The sequence below is a fragment of the Aethalodelphis obliquidens genome, unplaced genomic scaffold (genome assembly GCF_003676395.1).
Source record: "Aethalodelphis obliquidens isolate GAN/ISIS:26980383/991018 unplaced genomic scaffold, ASM367639v1 scaffold39, whole genome shotgun sequence".
NCBI lineage: Eukaryota > Metazoa > Chordata > Mammalia > Artiodactyla > Delphinidae > Aethalodelphis > Aethalodelphis obliquidens.
In genome coordinates, this window is record NW_020837983.1 from 1,541,917 (window position 1) to 1,562,729 (window position 20,813).

A 20,813-nucleotide genomic window follows, 5' to 3' on the forward strand; every position below is an offset into this window, starting at 1 on the left:
ATGCAGTCGTTGCTGCAGCAGAGCCTCAGGCCACCCACTCATGCTCCTGACTCACCGCTGTTTGCCCTCGCTGAGGAACAAGTTGGTCAGGAAGCCATGCCACAGCCATGGCTTTACAGATACTGGACTGCCGTGGAGCCAGAGGTGGCGATTCACTGGATTAGAATCACCCTCACTAACCGCAACGTTGAAGTCTTTGGAGAAGGTATGTGCTGAACTGATCAGAGACGCTAAGGAGAAGAATCGTTCGGATGCCTACCAAGACTCTGAGAATAACTACAAGGAAAACTCCTTGTGGTGAAGGTTCTAAGACTTGAGATCGTTTGCAGTTGAGGATCCACGAGTGACTCATTGACCTGCACAGTCCTTCTGAGATCTTCAAGCAGATCACGTCCATCAGTATTGAGCCAGGAGTCGAGGTTGAAGTCACCACTGCAGATGCTTAAATCAACATTTTAAATAAATTGATAATCAGTTGTTAAAAAAAAAAGTAAAAAAGAGAAACTCAAGTCTCTTTTACTGTTATACATTGTTATCATCTGTGTTGTGAGGAAGTAGTTTCAAAGAGAAAAAAAAATTAGGATTAGTAATAATTCAAGAATAATTTCTGATTATTAATATTTCTGTGTTTCCTTTGTTTACATAATCCAAGATAGATTTTCTCTATGTAATTACTGAAGAGCTCTAACAAGTTTTCAGAATGATGTTAGTTGAATCCAGTGGGTAAAGAATCAGTAGATCTTGGGACTTCCTTAGTGGCATAGTGGTTAAGAATCCACCTGCCAGTGCAGGGCACATGGATTTGATCCCTGGTCCAGGAAGATCCCACATGCCATGGAGCAACTAAGCCTCTGCGCCACAACTACTGAGCCTGCAATCTAGAGCTGGGGAGCCTAGAGCCCATGCTCCACAGCAAGAGACGCCACTGCAATGAGAAGCATGTGCACCAAAATGAAGAGTGGCGCCCGCTCACCACAACTAGAGAAAGCCCATGCAGCAATGAAGACCCAACGCAGCCAAAATTAAATTAATTAATTAATTAATTTAAAAAAATCAATAGATCTAGCTAAAGCACTGATAATTGTTTTTCTATAATCAAAGCAATAAGCCATTAAGGATATTTGCTCTTTTTGAAATTTATGTTGAAAAACATTGTTTTCTTTTATACTATCATATTTGTTAATGGAGATTACTGAGAAAGTTTTAAATGAAGGTAGATTTAATTTTTTTGCTGAATAAGTCTTCTAAAATCTCTAAAATAAACACTTGGAACCTTCATTGGCATTTTTTCATAAAATAGCTCTTTGCATGATCCTTGTTGTGTAGGTTATTTTCTAGACTGCAGCTGTGAGATAATAAATGGCTGGAAGTCTCCTGCACTTGCTAAAGAATTGTTTTGCTTCTTGGCACAGAGAAAGTCCTTGTACAGATTTTCTGCACACTTGCTGCTGGAACTTTGGGAGCCTTCTGTAGGCCACAGGGCTCCATATCTCATGAAGGTTATTGAAGCTATTGGAGTTCAGGAGGGCCCTTGAGACCTAGACCAGACCTGGCACACCAGGATTAACGAGGAGACGTTTAAATAATTCTCATCCCACTCAGTGGGTGTCCTGAGGGTCCAGAGAAGTCCCCTATGGTGGAAGGGAGTCCAGGACATGTGCCCGGTTTCTAGGTACAGCATTGGAGTGAGTGAAGATGGCAACACGATAAGTAAACATGGGGGTTGGTGGTGGATCAGTGAGCTACAAAAGCTAAAAGAGCAAAGCTGCTTCAGAAAGCAGGATTTTAGATTCTGTGTCTTTATTCATGCCTTGCCACTAGGTTCAACAGTACCATTTTTTTAGATTACATATATATGTGTTAGCATACGGTATTTGTTTTTCTCTTTCTGACACTTCACTCTGTATGCCAGTCTCTAGACCCATCCACCTCACTACAAATAACTCAATTTCATTCCTTTTTATGGCTGAGTAATATTCTGTTGTATAAATGTGCCACATCTTCTTTATCCATTCATCTGTCGATGGACATTTAGGTGCTTCCATGTCCTGGCTATTGTAAATAGTGCTACAATGAACATTGTGGTACATGTATATTTTTTGAATTATGGTATCTCAGGGTATATGCTCAGTAGTGGGATTGCTGGGTCATATGATAGTTCTAATTTTAGTTTTTTAAGGAACATCCATACTGTTCTCCATAGTGGCTGTATCAATTTACATTCCCACCAACAATGCAAGAGGGTTCGATTTTCTCCACACCCTCATCATTTTTTGATGATGGCCATTCTGACTGGTGTGAGGTGATACCTCATTGTGGTTTTGATTTGTGTTTCTCTAATGATTAGTGATGCCAAGCATCTTTTCATGTGTTTGCTGGCAATCTGTATCTTCTTTAGAGAAATGTCTATTTAGGTCTTCTGCCAATTTTTGGATTGGGTTATTTGTTTTTTTTGATATTGAGCTGCATGAGCTGTTTGTATATTTGAACAATTAATCATTTGTCCATTGATTCCTTTGCAAATATTTTCTCTCATTCTGAGGGTTGTCTTTTCATCTTGTTTATGGTTTCCTAAGCTGCACAAAAGATTTTAAGTTTCATTAAGTCCCATTTGTTTACATTTTTTAAAATTTCCATTACTCTAGGAAGTGGGTCAGAAAGGATCTTGCTGTGATTTATGTCATAGAGTGTTCTGCCTATGTTTTCCTCTAAAAGTTTTATATTTTATAAGGTCTGGCCTTAGATTTAGGTCTTTAATCCATTTTGAGTTTATTTTTGTGTATGGTGTTAGGAAGTGTTCTAATTTCATTCTTTTACATATAGCTGTCCAGTTTTCCCAGCACCACTTATTGAAGAGGCTATCTTTTTTCCATTCTATATTCTTGTCTCCTTTATCAAAGATAAGGTGACCATATGTGTGTGGGTTCATCTCTGGGAGTTCCATCCTTTTCCATTGATATATATGTCTGTTTTTGTGCCAGCACCATACTGTCTTGATTACTGTAATTTGTAGTATAGTCTGAAGTCAGGGAGCCTGATTCCTCCAGCTCTGTTTTTTTTCTCAGGATTGCTTTGGCTATTTGGGGTCTTTTGTGTTTCCATACAAATTGCGAAATTTTTTGTTCTAGTTCTGTGAAAAGTGTCATTGGTAATTTTATAGGGCTTGCATTGAATCTGTAGATTGCTTTGGGTAGTATAGTCATTTTCACAATATTGATTCTTCCAATCCAAGAATATGGTATATCTCTCCATCTGTTTGTATTGCCTTTGATTTCTTTCATCAGTGTCTTACAGTTTTCTGCATACAGTTCTTTTCCTCCTTATGTAACTTTATTCCTAGGTATTTCATTCTTTTTGTTGCAATGGTAAATGGGAGTGTTTCCTTAATTTCATTCTGATTTTTCATTGTTAGTGTATAGGAATGCATGAGATTTCTGTGCAGTAATTTTGTATCCTGCTACCTTATCAAATTCATTGATTAGCTCTAGTAGTTTTCTGGTGGCATCTTTTGGATTTTCTATGTATAGTGTCATGTCATTTGCAAACAATACAGCTTTACTTCTTTTCCAGTTTGGATTCCTTTTATTTCTTTTTCTTCTCTGATTGCTGTGGCCAGGACTTCCAAAACTCTGTTCAATAAAAAGTGGCAAGAGTGGGCACCCTTGACTTGTTCCTGATCTTAGAGGAAATGCTTTTAGTTTTTCACCATTGAGAATGATATTTGCTGTGGGTTTTTCATATATAGCCTTTATTATGTTGAAGTACATTCCCTCTTTGCCCACTTTCTGGAGAGTTTTTATCATAAATTGGTGTTGAATTTTGTTGAAAGCTTTTTCTGCATCTATTGAAATTATCATATGGTTTTATCCTTCAATTTGTTAATTTGGTGTATCACATTGATTGATTTGCATGTATTGAAGAATCCATGCATTCCTGGAATAATCCTCACTTGATCATGGTGTATGATAGTTTTAATGTGCTGCTGGATTCTGTTTGCTAGTATTTTGTTGGGGATTTTTGCATCTATGTTCATCAGTGATATTGGTCTGTAGTTTTCTTTTTTTTGTGACATCTGTATCTGGTTTTGTTATCAGGGCGATGGTGGCCTCAGAATGCATTTGGAGTGTTCCTCCCTCTGCTATGTTTTGGAAGATATTGAGAGGATAGGTGTTAGCTCTTCTTTAAATGTTTGATGTAATTCACATGTGAAGCCATCTCATCCTGGGCTTTTCTTTGTTGGAAGATTTTAAATCACAGTTTCAGTTTCAGTGCTTGTGATTGCCCTGTTCATATTTTCTAATTCTCCTGGTTCAGTCTTGGAAGGTTGTACTTTTCTAAGAATTTGTCCATTTCTTCCAGGTTGTCCATTTTATTGGCATATAGTTCCTTGTAGTAGTCTCTCATGATCCTTTGTATTTCTGTGGTGTCAGTTTTTACTTCTCCTTTTTCATTTCTAATTCTGTTGATTTGAGTCTTTTCCCTTTTTTTCCTGATGAGTCTGGCTAATGGTTTATCAATTTTGTTTATCTTCTCAAAGAACCAGCTTTTAGTTTTATTGATCTTTGCTATTGTTTCCTTCATTTATTTCTGATCTTATCCATTTCTTTTTCATTCATTTCTGATCTGATATTTATGATTTCTTTCCTTCTGCTAACTTCAAGGTTTTTTTGTTCTTGTTTCTCTAATTGCTTTAGGTGTAAGGTTAGATTGTTTATTTGAGATTTTTCTTTTTTCTTGAGGTAGTATTGTATTGCTATAAACTTCCCTCTTAGCTTTTGCTGCATCCCATAGGTTTTGTGTCATTACATTTTCATTATCATTTGTTTCTTGGTATTTTTTTATTTCTTCTTTGATTTCTTCATTGATCTCTTGGTTATTTTAGTATTGTTTGGCCTTTGTGTGTTTGTACTTTTTACAGTTTCTTTTTTCCTGTAACTGATATCTAGGCTCATAGCATTGTGGTCAGAAAAGATGCTTGATATGATTTCAATTTTTAAAAATTTAACGAGGGTTGATTTGTGACCCAAGATGTAATCTATCCTGGAGAATGTTCATGTGCACTTGAGAAGAATGTATATTCTATTGTTTTTGGATGTATGTCCTATAAATATCTGTTAAGTCCATATGGTCTAATGTGTCATTTAAAGCTTGTGTTTACTTAGTTATTTTCATTTTGGATGATCTGTCCATTGGGGTAAGAGGGGTGTTAAAGTCCCCTACTATTATTGTGTTAGAGTCAATTTCCCTTTTTATGGCTGTCATCATTTGCCTTATGTATTGAGGTTCTCCTATGTTGGGTGCATAAATATTTACAATTGTTATGTCTTCTTCTTGGATTGATCCCTTGATCATTAGGTAGTGTCCTTCCTTGTCTCTTGTAATAGTCTTTATTTTAAAGTGTATTTTGTCTGATATGAGAATTACTGCTCCAGCTTTCTTTTGATTTCTATTTGCCTGGAATATCTTTTTCCATCCCCTCACTTTCAGGCTGTATATGTCCCTAGGTCCAATGTGGGTCTCTTGTAGACAGCATGTATATGGATCTTTTTTTGTCCATTCAGCCAGTCTGTATCTTTTGGTTGGAGCATTTAGTCCTTTTACATTTAAGGTCATTATTGATATGTATTTTTGTATTATCATTTTCTTAATTGTCTTGGGTTTGTTTTTGTAGGTGTTTTCCTTCTCTTGTGTTTCCTTCCTAGAGAAGTTCCTGTAGCATTTGTTGTAATGCTGGTTTGGTGGTGTTGAATTCTCTTAACTTTTGCTTGTCTATAAAGCTTTTGATTTTTTCATCAAATATGAATGAGATTCTTGCTGGGTAATCTTGGTTATAGGTTTTTCCCTTTCATCACTTTAAATATATCCTGTCACCCTCTTCTGGCCTACAGAGTTTCTGCTGAAAGATCAGCTGTTAACCTTAGAGGGATTCCCTTATATGTTATTTGTTGCTTTTCCCTTACTGCTTTTAATATTTTTTCTGTGTTTAATGTTTGTTAGTTTGATTAATGGGTGTCTCTGCATGTTTCTCTTGGGTTTATCCTTTACGGGACTCTGCACTTTCTGGACTTGACTATTTCCTTTCCCATGTTGGGGAAGTTTTTGACTATAATCTCTTCAAATATTTTCTCAGACCCTTTCTTTTTATCTTCTTCTTCTGGGACACCTATAATTTGAATGCTGGTGTGCTTAATGTCCCAGAGGTTTCTGAGTCTGTGCTGCATTCTTTTCATTCTTTGTTCTTTATTCCGCTCTGTGGCAGTTATTTCCACCATACTGTCTTCCAGTTCACTTATCCGGTCTTTTTCCTCAGTTATTCTGCTATTGATTCCTTCTAGAGTATTTTTAATTTAAGTTATTGTGTTGTTCATTACTGTTTGTTTGCTCTTTAGTTTCTTTACGTCCTTGTTAAATGTTTCTTGTATTTTCTCTATTCTATTTTCAAGATTAGATCATGTTTACTATCATTACTCTGAATTCTTTTTCAGGTAGTTTGCCTACTTCCTCTTCATTTATTTGGTGTTATGGGTTTTTATCTTGCTTCTTTGCCTGCAAGATATTTCTCTCTCTTCTCATTTTGTCTAACTTATAGTATTTGAGGTCTCCTTTCCCTAGGCTGCAGGGTTGTAATTCCTCTTGCTTCTGTTCTCTGCCCCTGGTGGTGAGGTTGGTCCAGTGGCTTGTGTAAGCTACCCGATGGGAGGGACTGGTGCCTGTATTCTGGTGGGTAGAACTGAGTCTTTTACCTCTGATAAGCAGGGCCCTGTCAGGTTGTGTTTTGGGATGTCTGTGAGCTTAGTGTGACTTTAGGTCGTCTGTGTGCTGATGGGTGGGTTTGTGTTCCTGTCCTGTTTGCTGTTTGGTGTGAGGCGCCCAGCACTGGGAGCTGCAGGCAGTTCAGTGGAGCTGGGTCTTGGGGTCAGATAGTGGCCTCCATGTGAGCTCTTTCCCTGGGGCTGGGAATTCTCTAGTGGTCCAATGTCCTGGACTTGGTTCTCCCACCCCAGAGCCTCGGGCCCGACTTCTGGTTGGGGAACCAAGACCTCACATTTTGCTTGTCCTGGCAATAAAGGGGATTAAAAAAATTTTTTTTTAAAGACTAACAGAACTCCAGAAAAATGGTAAAAAGTAAAATCGAGCAAACAAAAACAGAAACGAGGAAACACGCACACACAAAAAAGAAATAAAAGAGAATCAAATAAAACAAAAAGCAAGAGAACAACAGACAAACAAAATAACCCAAGAATGAAATCAAACAATTAAAAAGAAAACTAACGAAAACACAAAACCACAAAACAAAACCAAAGCAGAGTGCCAACTAAAGAATGAAGCAAAGAATCAAAACAAACTGAGAAAAATGATAAAAGAAAAGAAAGAAAAAGAAAAAGGGGAAAGAAGACCGAACAACAGAAAAGCAATGTAGAAATAGAAATTTAAAAAGTATAATATTAAAGAAAAAAAAAATGACAAACCAATCCCCAGACAAATGGTAAAAACAAAATCAAATAAACAAAAACAGAAACAAGGAAACACACACACATACAAAAGAAACAAAAACAGGACCAAATAAAACAAAAAGCAAGAGAACAACCAGACAAGCAGAAGAACCCAAGAGTGAAATCAAACAATTGCAATAAAAAATATCAAAAACACAAAACCTAAAAACAGAACCAAAGCAGTGTGCCCACTGAAGAATAAAACACAGAAACAGAAGAAACTGATAAAAATGATTAAAATTTTAAAAAAGGGAAGAAACGCAGAACAACACAAAAGCAAAGTAGAAATGGAAGTATAAAAAATAAGTTAAAGAAAAAGAAGAAGAAAAAAATAAGGGAAAAGAACACAGAACAGAAAAGCAAAGTAAAAATAGAAATATGTATTAAAAAAATAAAAACGATGTTACAAAACACAAAGATCCCAAAAGACTAAATAAAAAAAGTAAAACAACAAACAAAAAAAGCCATAACCAACAGCAGAATGAGTCAACACATATTAAAAAGAATAGTAATAATTATGTTTCCCTGAGTCTCAGCTGTAAGTGTCCTTGCATACACTGTGAGCCACAGCCCACTTCTGCCTCCCCAAGAGGCCCTCCTCTGCCTCCAGGCTCATCTCTGGACCTGCTGTGGGCCCTGTGGGGACCATTCAGACTCTGATCCGGCCCAATTCCTGCGTGTACTTGCCTCCAAAGTCCTCAGCTGCCAGAGCTAGACTGTTTTCTTTTGTGGGAACACTCACTGTCTACTCAGATATTACGTAGACACAGGGTCTACCTAGTTGATTGTGGGGATTTAATCTGCAGCTTGTGAAGCTCATGGAAAGATTTTTGATCCCCTTCTTTAGTCGCCCCATCCCTGGGGTTCAGCTTTGGTTTTATCCCCGCCTCAGTGTGTGGTCCACCCAGAGGAGCCTGGTCCTGAGGCTGCCTTGGAGATCTTGGGTCTACCCCAGTGAGAACAGGGTGCAGAGGTGGTATGACTGCTTGGATCACAGAAGCCCTGGGATGCACCAAATATTCAGGGAAGCTGGTGGCCACAGGCACAAGAGATATGGCCCTAGTGAGGGTCTTTTCTAGCTCCTGGCATAAGTGCATGAGGACCAGCCCTGAGGGGGCTGTTTTTATTGCCCTGAAGCCGGCGTGTGAGGGCCAGCCCTCAGAGGGCTGCTTTTATTGTCCATGCAGGCTCTGGCATGTGGGGAGAGAGAGGCTACAATAGTGGTTCCTCTCCCTGCGTGGGACTCGGCAGTAGCGCCTGCTTCCATGGCAGTCCAGTCTGCCTCCATAGGCATTCCTTGCTATGGATTTCCTCCCTCCCATCCCCTCAGTCTGTCTCCCCACAGCCAACAGCAGTTCTCACCGTGGGCCTGTTCTCCAATCCCAACTCTCCAGCTCCCAGCCCCCTTGCACACCTGTGAACACACATCCCAGTCCAGGGTACATAGGGCTGTGGTACAGACCATCTGTGTAGTTCTCACTCTGTCACGTCTGCCACAGATTGGCTGCTTCATCCTCTTCCAGCAGCCTCAAATGCCTCCCTTCTCTCTCAATCGATTTCCCTATCAGAAAGAGGTTTCCTCAAATTCGGGAATCTCTCCTCTGCTTCAGTTCCCCTGTGCCAGGGTGCAGGTCCCATCCCGATTCCTCTCCTCCTCCTTCTCCTTTCTTTTTCTTGTCCTGCCCAGTTATGCAGGGATATTTATAGTCCTTTCCCGTGTCCAAGGTCTTCTGCTAGTGTTCAGCCAGTGTTCTGTGAGTATTGTTGCATCTATAGGTGTATTCCTGATGCATCCATGGAAAGAGATGAATTCCACATCCTCCTACTCCTCCACCATCTTAACTGTCCTGGATGTATTTTAAAAGTATATGTGAGTACCTACCTGATAGAAATATTCATGGAATTAAATTCTTTCAATTTAAGCACTTTCAGAGGTTATCTAACCAAGTGAATCTGTTCGTAATATGTTATTTGTATTTTTGTTCATATGAGGATCTGTGTTATGAACTAGAATTCTGATACATTATATTTTTAGAGAGGTATTTAGAGAAAGTGAGAGAATCTTTCATGTAACAGATACCAGTTATCTTACCACTAATTCCAAACTTCTCATTTCATGAAAGGAATTATTTGTTAGAAAAATATTTTTCCACTGTACTATTTTTCTTACAATGCTAAGGGGATTCCTATTTGCTTAGTACTGATATATTTTCCAGGGTGTATGTCCCATGATCAGTTCTAGTTGAGCATGTCTTGCTGAATTTCAGAAGCATCTAAGGAAATCACAGTGGTTTGGCATGGGGAAACCATAGTGCCAGAATGCTTGAGTAGGTGACAAGGAGGGGGGAAAGTAGTGAAGATGTTGCCAGGCATGCTAAATTTGTTTATTTTGTGGTGCTAGTGCTTGTTGAATTAACACTCACAGGACTCTAAGTATTATATAAAATATCAGGCACAGCCTATGCCTAGCAGGCTTATGATACAACTCTGTGTAGCTTCAATGTATACAAAATGTTGATTTGTCTAGTGGGAAAAACGTTTAGACAATACAGATGATTGAACGAGGTGATCACCTGAAATTATTTTTGGTCCTGTGGTTCCAAGAAGGGCTATGTATTTCTAAACCTGGTGATTACTGACAAATTAAGGTGTGAAAACTCTAGCCAAGAATGCTGCTCAGTGCTCATTGGGAGAGCTGAAGTATATTGGGAATATTCCCAAGTTGCTGGAGAATACCCTGGATTTGCAAGATGCTTTCATGACTGATTGTATTTAAATTTTGCTTTTTTAGTATGCTTTTGAGAGCCTGATGAAGAAGCAAACCTGAAACAAAGAATAATTTATTTTAGCCTAGTTAAGACTCATCAGATTGACCCTTTCATTAAGAGGACTGTAAAGCACCGTAAAGCAGAGTGAGCCCCAGAAGGAAAGAAGAGGAAATGTGAAGAGAAAAAGGAATAAAGAAGTTGATCACTGAAGAGACAGTGTGGAAAAACAGTAGGCAGCTTTCCCCTCAGAAAACATGGGAGAGGGGCATATAACCTGACATCTTGCTTTTCAAACAAATATGTTTCTGAAGCCTGAAAAGGTAAAGTAACTTGTTCAAAATCATACAGTGTGTCAGTGGAAAAGCCTAAACTCTTAGCTTAGTTCAATGTGTTTTATTTCAACTATGCCTGTAACTTGCCCATAGAGTCTTCCAGAAAACCAGAATTTCTACAACATATCTCTTTAATTTCCTTGCTGCTACACAAATGCTGTTCTTTAAACACTTAAGTGCAGTTATTGCCTTTTAGCCCTGTGACCCTCCTTTACTCTGTCCTTTATCTCTTTTCTTCTCCAACACCCTTAAGGATGATATTCTAAATCTGAGTTTTCAGAAACATCTGCTTATTCCAAATAGATTAGATGGCAGATATAGAAGACTGGGACAATGAAAAGAATGGATTTAATTTTGCTGTGAATCTGAAATTCATTTTCATATTTAACTTAGTTTAATTTCTCTTCAACTGGTATACATATAGGCATACCTTGGAGATATTTTTGGTTCTAGACAATTTATGTCAGAGAACCAAAAATTTTTGGTTCTCTGATGTAAATTATAGCAATATTTTTTTGCATCTGTCTCCTAAAGCAAAGGAAATAAAAGCAAAAATAAACACATGGGACCTAATTGTATAAGCTTCTGCACAGCAAAGGAAACCATTGACAAAACAAAAAGACAACTGTTGAATGGGAGAAAATATTTGCAAATGATATGACTAATAAGGAGTTAACCAAAATATATAAACAGCTTGTACAACTCAACATCAAAAACAAACAACTTGATTAAAAAATGGGCAGAAGACCTGAATAGACATTTTTCCAAAGAAGACATACAGATGGCCAACAGGCACATGAAAGGATACTCAAAATGACTAATCATCAGAGAAATGAAAATTAAAACCACAGGTGACCTCACACCTGTCAGAATGGCTATCATCAAAAAGACCACAAAGAAATTTTGGCAAGGATGTGGAGAAAAGGGAATTCTCATATGCTGTTGTTGGTAATGTAACTTGGTGTGTCCATTATGGAAAACAGTATGTAGGTTTCTCAAAAAACTAAAAAATTAAACTATCATATGACCCAGCAATTCCACACTTGGGTATTTATAAAAAAAAAAACAAAAAACACAAAAACACTAATTTGAAAAGATACATGTACCCCAATGTCCATAGCAACATTATTTACAATTGCCAAGATATGGAAACATCCTAAGTGTCCATCAACAGATGAATGGATAAGGAAGATGTAGTATATACATACAATGGAATACTAATCAGCCATAAAAAAGAACAAAATTTTGCCCTTTGCAACAACATGGATGGACATGAAGGGTATTAAACTTAGTGAAATAAATCAGACAGAGAAAGACAAATAATGTATATCACTTATATGTGGAATCTAAAAAATAAAGCAAGTGAGTGAATATAACAAAACAGAAACAGAGTGACAGTTATAGAGAACAAACTAGTGGTTACCTGTGGGGAGAGGGAATGGGGGAGGGGCAAAATAGGGGTAGAGGATTAAGAGGTACAAACTGCTATGTACATATAAGATAAATAATTTAAAAGGATATATAATACAATACAAGAAATATAGCCAATATTTTATAGTAACTATAAGTAGAATATAACCTTTCAAACTTGTGAATCACTAAGTTGTACACCTGAAATTTGTATATTGTACATCAGCTATACCTCAATAAAAAAACAAACACAATTTATGCTTACACCAGACTATAGTCTATTAAGTGTGCAATAGCATTATGTCTAAAAAAAAGTACATGCCTTAACTAAAAAATACTTTATTGCTAAAAAATGCTAACCAACACCTGAACTTTCAGTGAGTCTTACAGTAACATCAAAGATCACTGATCACCATGACAAATATAATAATAATGAAAAAGTTTGAAGTATTGCAAGAATTACCAAATTGTGACACCGAGACATGAAGTGAGCAAATGCTATTAGAAAAAATGGTGCTGATAGATTTGTTCAACACAGGGTTGCCATTAACCTTCAATTTGTGAAAAATGCAATACCTGTGAAGTGCAATAAAGTGAAACACAATAAAAAGAGGTATGGCTGTAATTCTCAGTTCTCTGAAATTTTCAGAGTACCTGTTTTTTGTTTTTGTTTTTTTCTCTTCACAGTGTGACCACCATCCTTATAGGTGTGGAATGTTGGTCAAGAATATATTTTGGAGGTCACTAGCTTATAAATTAATTGGTTTTAATAAACTCTGTTGGCCTTATAATAAATTTATTTAAAAATTCTTGCTGAAAGTTTTAAACCTGTTATTTTTTCATAGTGGCTCCCCAAATCTTCATTAGTTGGTTTGTGTATTAGGAAATTCTTATAGATTCCTTAAGTAATAGATTATGTAGAATAGTTGCTTATCATTAAGTAATAGATTATGTAGAATAGTTGCTTATCATTAAGTCATTACTAAAGCAGTTATATATGTATGTATACACACATGTATATGTCATAGTTCTTTAATCTATTAAAATTGGGTGGCTCCTCTATTATTTATGAAAATGTTGCAGAGAGACTTAGCAGTGAAGGGCACATATCTTTGCCTTCTTTTCATTTGCATAAAATACCTGGCGCATTCTCAATTCTAATGAAGGAATTCAGAAGTTAATTTTTAAGTGTTTGGTGCTCTTAAATAAGACAGCTAAACCTGAATGAGACCTTGTATTTTTTTCAGATGGTAAATGATCATGATTGAAAACAGTCTTATTCAATAAATACACATGTTATGGACAAACAGTCATCGTGTTGCTAGTTGGTTTTCTCAGATATATTCAGATAAGCAGTACATACATTCAAGGAGAGCATGTCATTCTTTTCCTTGACTAACTCATAAATTAGTTCAAGGGGATTCTGTGATATCTCCTGTTACTTCAAATTTAGCTTTTCTTCTAGTAGCAGTCATTGATGTCCTGCAAATAGACGTGACATGAATTAGTGAAGTGGTTTCCCAGGTATGCTGGAGTTGGAGGTTTTTATGGGATGAAGTGCTCTGGCCTTGTTGCTATACCTAGGACTCCTGCATGATAGAATTGTATCTAAGCTATCTACTTCTGGTATTGATAGCTCAGTCCCCCTAAGTCCTAAAAATAACCATCAAGAGGAGAAGGAACAACTAGAGGAGATGGAAAGAAATCTTACAGGATTTTTGCTCATGTTTAGGACTGGTTTTAGGGACTGTGGCATGTTCTTTCTAATAAATTATCCATGTGAATATTTTTACTCATTCTTATCAGGAGAAAAAGAGAAAGTCATAATTCCCACCAGTCCAGGAACATTGTGAAACAATGTCAGTCATGAAATATTTATGAAAGCTTTTGGATGGAGTCTGGGGAAGAAAGAACTGTGAAAATTCTGGGAGCCACAGAAATATTTTGATAATTAAGAATCTTTGGGGATTTAAAATGTATATCTAAGAAAGTTTGGTTCTTTAAAAGGAATGATTCCTAACGGATGTTTGAAATGTGTGTGTGTGTGTGTGTGTGTGTGTGTGTGTATTTCTCACAAACTCAGGAAATATTTCTAGTAGTCATTGATTAATAACTCTTGAGTCATATCTGAGTTGATATATTACCAGTTTTAATGCAATGTTTACTTAGTTTAACCATCTGTTGACCACTAGTCCATGGGATTCTAGTTTGGAACTTCTATAATAGTCTCATATAAGAAGTAGATTAAGTAGGGTCAGAGTAAAATCTCCCCCAAAGGCTACTTTGGATTCTTAATTCTCTTGACATTTTTGGAAGTGATCACAAGCTGCATTATTCATTACTTCTTAAAAATTTTACTTACATACATAACCCTAAGAGCTATAAATCTCTTATCTCCTTGAGAGGCCCTCAGGACAGAAGCTATAAAATATAACTGAAGTAGACACTGGTCCCCAGCTAATATAGAAACAAAATTTGTAATTGAATATTTATATCTTAATTTGAGTTTTAGAAAAGCAACATCTTTTCTTTTCCCAAAGAAAATCATAGATCCTCTTGACTGCATGCAAAAGAAAAGAGAAACCTCTAACCTGAATAGATGGAAAATAAATTTGAAGCTGGTAATTAAGTAGGCCTCAAGCTTCATATTTCCAGTTCTCCCCACCATCTCCTCCCCTTCTGCTGAGGTTTTCAGGGAATAGTAGAGTTAGGAGATGCTGTGAGAAGTTCAAAAACTAGGAGTAATTTTATAATTAAAACATCCTGGGCAGCAGGAATTTGTTTCTTTAACAAAGTATGTTAGACTGTTAGGTGAAGATAGGTAAAAGCAGCAGATAGCCAATACTCTTCTGTAGGTAGTGTGTGCATCATTTTAATGCAAAGTGAGACGACTTTGATGTAATATATTATGAAAAATATCAATTACCATCAAAGTCATCACTGACATAAATTCGTTAAGTTCTGTGCAGATTTTGCCCTAGCAACCTTTATCCAGGTGTTCGTAATCGTTCGTTGTTGACAACCACTAGGTGACACTGTTGCTTCACCAAGTTAGTGCAGGAAGCTCCATTAGCTACACAAGTTATACAGGAAGCACTATTGTTTATATTAGCCTGAAATTGGACTAATACTGATCATCAGCATTATTACAAATAGTTCTGACAGTACTATCTATTATATAAAATATACACACGCTTATAATAAAACAAACTACTAAGTACTACTACTGCTGCTGCTACTCCTAGTACCATACACCACAAGACCAATGTCTAAAATTTGTCAACTCTGTGATGACCTTTGTACTTTGTACTTTAATTTAATCCTTCTCTCAATCAAACTTGTAGGAGATTACAAATCTAAGAAGTGGCAGAACTGAAATTCAAACATTGTATGACAGCTTCTCTGGCCCCTTTAGTCACACAGCAAGCTTAGTGATAGGTTACAACCTGAGCTCTGTGATGGTATGTATTTCCAATCAAGTTGTCTATATCAAAATAAGAGGGCCTATGGAAAAACAGTAGGGTGAGTTTAACATAAACATAATACAGTTTCCTTTCCATTACTTTTTTTTATTGGCATATAGTTGCTTTACAATGTTGTTTCTGTTGTACAATGAAGTGAATCAGCTATAGGTATACATATATCCCCTCCCACTTGGACCTCCCTCCTACCCCCACGCCACCCATCCCACTCATCTAGGTCATCACAAAGCACTTTTTAAAAGGTGTTCTTGGAAACTCATATCTGTGAAAAAACTCTGGGTCTATTTGGTATACCTACTAATATTTTTATTCACAGGAGGAAACCTTAATTTAGGATTGCTAGATAAAACACAGGATTCCCATTTAAATTTGTGTTTCATATAAATGATTTCTTAGCATAAGTATGTCCCATACAAAAATCTGTATTTCTGGTACACAATAAATATATACATTTTTTTGTATAAATATGTCCCCAATATTGCATGGGGCATATCTATATTAAAAATAAAAATTATTTCTTATTTATCTGAAATGCAAATTTAAGTAGGTCTCCTGTATTTTAATTTGCTAAATCTGTCAACATTACCTTATCTATTATTTCAGTTAACTTGGGGCAGTTTAACAAAACTCACTCAATTTTCTCCCTTTCTATCTTGGACTCTCTCCCTTCGCTATTTCCCCCTCCATTTCTGAGGAATATATATTTGTCCTTTTAGAGGATGATCCTATGATCTGTATCCTTTATCCTTTTGCTTCCTGCTTCTCTTCAGACTTGCTCCATTTGTTATCATAATCCCTGTCTCATTTTCACTGTTTTTCTCACTATCATGTCTTTTTCCCATCTATAAAAGTGATTAGAGATTTGTACCTCAAAAAAACCTCAAGCTTCTTCTCTACCCTATTTGGTTATACTTCTTCAAAGAGCAGACCCTATTTTCTTATCACCCATTTATTCTTCAAACAACTGCAACTGGTAATAAAACTTTTCTCCCCAAACTCATTCAACAGCTTTCTAATTGCTAAATTCCATACTTTTCTAAGCCCTCATCTTTCTTTTTTTTCCTCTCTATTTGATGGTGTTCCATCTCTAATTCTTTATTTTAGTCTCTCTGTATTTTTTCTCATGGATGAATCATCACCTTCTTCTTGTGATAGAGTCTCAGATTCTCATTGTAGAATGAGAATTGTATCTCCATTGTAGTAATGACATCACCATATAATATACTCAGTCACATAAACACATTCTTCTTTGACATTTTTTGGCCTCCAATTTTTCTGCTGTATTACGTGGCTTCTACCTCTGCTACATTCTTGCATCTCTCTATTTCTTTTGATTTTCAATCTGATTATTACCATCAAAAGGAAGAGGATTCTTCAAAAGGATTTAAGATTGACAGTAAAAGAATTGTATTTCATCTTTCTTGCCTTCATCCCCTTAACTGATGATTATCCTGGGACTGCCAGAAGTAAAAGGCATATTCTGTGGTGGGGTTCTTCTTTTCTGGACTTGTGAATAAGTTGATAATCTCTCTGCTTTCAGCTGGTCAATATTTGACAGTGATCTTCTAGTCCATGAGAATGGAGGTTAGATATGAAAGTAATTCTTTTCTCCTATACATGAAATGGGTCATCAGATTCAGAAATTGCTTTATTGCTGAATGTGATATAGGTACTTTCACTACATTCACTATTTTGGGCATTATCTGCTTAAGATGCTGATTAGAATGTGAGAAAGATAATACATACAATCTACCTTATTCCTAATCTCAGAAATCAATTCCAGAAGTGAAGTTTAGACCTTGAATTTTAAAATCTATTGTTCTTGGTTTTACAATCCTAATTATGTTAAGTCTCCTGAAGTATAATTCTTCCTCATTCTTGGGACTTCCTTGGGAATGAATAATCCATGGAGATGTATCAGAAAACATTCTGATCATCCAGTGTAATTTTTAAAGCAACCAATTAAAACTGGCTTCAAATAATAAGACTGTTCATTGGATTGGAGACTTTTGGAGTATAAATTTAATTAAGTGGAGTTTTTCTTTTAAGTACAGGTTAATAGGCTGTCCGCCAAAAGTAATCCCTTCTCTATAGACAGCTGAAAGAATTGACAGGCATAAATACTTGTGCTACGAAGCATATTCATCACTTCTTACTTCACACGAGTTTTAAGTTTCTAGGTACAGTAAAACCTTGTTTTTATAGATTGAGTTGAGACCCCCAGTCAACTTGTTAAAAGCAGTTTATAGATGAAAATATTTCTCCTGGCTCTCATAAAGAATTAATTTAGATTAATAACTGCTAGAGCAATAATGTTAAGTTTACACTCCCACCAATAACCATGGCATATATCACTAAGAGATTTATGCAAATTTTCTTGCTGAGCATGGATGCACTGCTTCAGAATTCTTCTGAACTCATTTCAGTAATTCAGTTGAAGAACTAATTCATCTGTTTGACCCAGGATATGGATGGCTTTTTTGTTAATCATTTTCAGAATGTAGAACGTATAAATACAAGAAGATAAAGTCAAGAATTTAGGCATTTCAGGATCACCTTGAGGACATGACGAAGGTTAGAGTCTGAAAAGGAAGAATGGAGTTGACATGGAGATCTTCAAACTAAACAGGGATACATGACCATTTTTGGGGGGAGGATAAATAATGTCATAGTCCAATTCAGAATTTTGGTTTCAAGCAAGGCAGATAGAAATAGATTTGGTTTGTTATTCTATTTGGAATCTAAGTAGGCTGGTTTGCAAAAAATATAAACTGGATAAGATTGTTCATCCCAGAAGAAGAAAATATTCCATTCTAACTGAATAATGATAGGAAGTAAGACATATATGGTTTTCTTACTTTATGCTTTCAATGCATTAAGGCATATTAAAAAGTCAGTTCAAAACTATTGAAATACATTATTCAAATCGTCTTAGCAACTAATGAAAGAAATTTATAGGCGCTAACAACTAACATTTATCAGTGCTTTTCCCATATGCCAGACATTGTCCTTGGTACTCTACTTATCTAAGTCCTCCCCTCAAAGACCTTGAAAAGTTGGCATTAGCTTTGTTCACCAATGTGCTGGTTGATTATCCAGTTTCATAGTACAACACTTCAACTATTTCTTTATTCTTGTTCTCCTTTTGACGTGAATAAAAAGTAATGTTCCCCGGGCTTGGTTTATCTCCTCTAGTATATTTTCTTTCTTTTTTTTTTTTTTTTTTACTGCCAAATATATAGTGAATATGGTACAAAATATCATTGTAATCTATGTGCAATATAGATCTTGCAACTTCTCATGTAAATTTCAGTTATGCCACTAGTTAATTGGGAGAATGAGAACTCTGGTACTATTCCCTACATGCTACTTCTTTTTTTTTTTTTTTTTTGCGGTACGCGGCCTCTCACTGTTGTGGCCTCTCCCGTTGCGGAGCCCAGGCTCCGGACGCGCAGGCTCAGCGGCCATGGCTCACGGGCGCAGCCGCTCCACGGCATGTGGGATCTTCCCGGGCCGGGGCACGAACCCGTGTCCCCTGCATCGGCAGGCGGACTCTCAACCACTGCGCCACCAGGGAAGCCCTACATGCTACTTCTTGAAGTGAAAGAAATGCTTTATGGAAGTCCTAAACAGCACCTCAAAGATTTGAATTTTCAATAAGCTAAAATTATTTGAGTATTTGTCTACATCTTCCAATAAATGATAAATATTTCTTTTTCTTAATTTGACTCCACTGTCTGAGTTATACTTAGCCACCCAATTTGACTTCCTATGGGGACAAATAAGCTTAAGCACTGAGAATTTCTGAATATTATTATGTACATTTTGGTAATAAGACATTAGTGGTAGAAACCCATATTTGAATTATGTCATTAAGTATGGAATGTAAACCAGCAAGAAAAAACTAGCTCAAAAGAAAAATATGTTTCATGGCTTCAAGGTCCCAGGAAATTCTAAGCATAAGTGCTCTAAATTCCCATTGGGAAGTCAGTTGATCCAGAAAACTAGACATCCTTAAGTATTGTGGAAGTCAACATGTAACATGTTGAAGAATGTCCCAATAAGACCACCCAAAGGATGAATTTCTTATACATCTTGCTGGCATAATATGTTAGCCCAAAAAGCCTCATTGGAGCATAAGAACAATATCCACCAAAAAAAATGACGTGATTAGTAAGATGTGTATCCTAGTATTATTTGAAAAAAAAAAAAAAAACTCCATAAAACTGGAAGAACCAAAGTATCTATTCCTTGGAAGATGGCTATGTAAACTTTGGTACATCTTTATGAGGGAATATTGTGCACTCATGAAAAAAATGGTGTTCTCTAAGAGTTTTTCATGATATAGCAAAGGCTTATAATGTTCAGTGAAATAAAAAAAAGTTATGTGTACCGTATTGTCTCAACTATGTAAAGAAAAATATTTCATAGAAAAAAAATGGAACAAACTATATCAAAAATTTAATCAACAGTGTGATCATGGAACATATCTTTTTGTTTAACACCACCATTTCTATACTTTACAAAACTTTCTATTTTATAATAGTAATTTGATTATGTAATAATCAGAAAAATTAAAACTATTGGAAAAAATAAATGGCTTCTGAATTCTTATCAAAGTGCAGGTGTTCTACTTTTTGCCTTATTGCTCCTTGGCACAAAGTAGGCAAAACCATGGAAGCTGACCACGGAAAGTAAAAGCAATGGAATAAGTAGAAACTTGGGTTTTAATTTTTGGTGTGTGTATATATATATATATATATATATATATATATATATATATATATATGCGTTTGGTTATTTTTCAGTTTTGTAAGTTTACTCATATTTCATATACACAATAATTATCTTTTGATAAAAATACTTCTTGTTGCAAGTGAGACCCTAAGAGTAATTATCAGTCCTGAATCTTAGACTAGCTCCCTATTTCATGCATAAAAAGCTGAGTGACCATTTCTCAGGAATGCTATAAAAATGTTTTCACACTGCTTGAATCCTCTTCATTAGGAGTCACCTCTAGGTACTATTTCAACTTTAAGACTTAAGACCTAATGAGGTAACACTACAAGATCTGTGCTAGTATTGAATTTTCACTAAAAGTAATTGCATAAATCAAACACTGTTTGAAAGTGTTGGGGAAACTTGCTTTTTTGATGATCCCTTTGTGGAAATATAGGCTGTATGGAGTATTTTAGACGTTTTTCTTCTGAGTAACACAGCAATCCCAGAGTCGATTTTTTTTCTCTGTTATTATGATACCTTGTAGATGAGACTCTGTACCCAGAGGGAAAGTCTAATGAAGTTATTAGACAAACTCTATTATCTCTT

At 36.2% G+C, this 20,813-nt stretch overlaps 1 pseudogene; it reads left to right on the top strand.

Moving 5' to 3' along the window:
• On the top strand, positions 1-504 carry LOC113633254 (40S ribosomal protein S20 pseudogene; annotated as a pseudogene).
• The last annotated feature ends 20,309 nt before the right edge of the window (positions 505-20,813 follow it).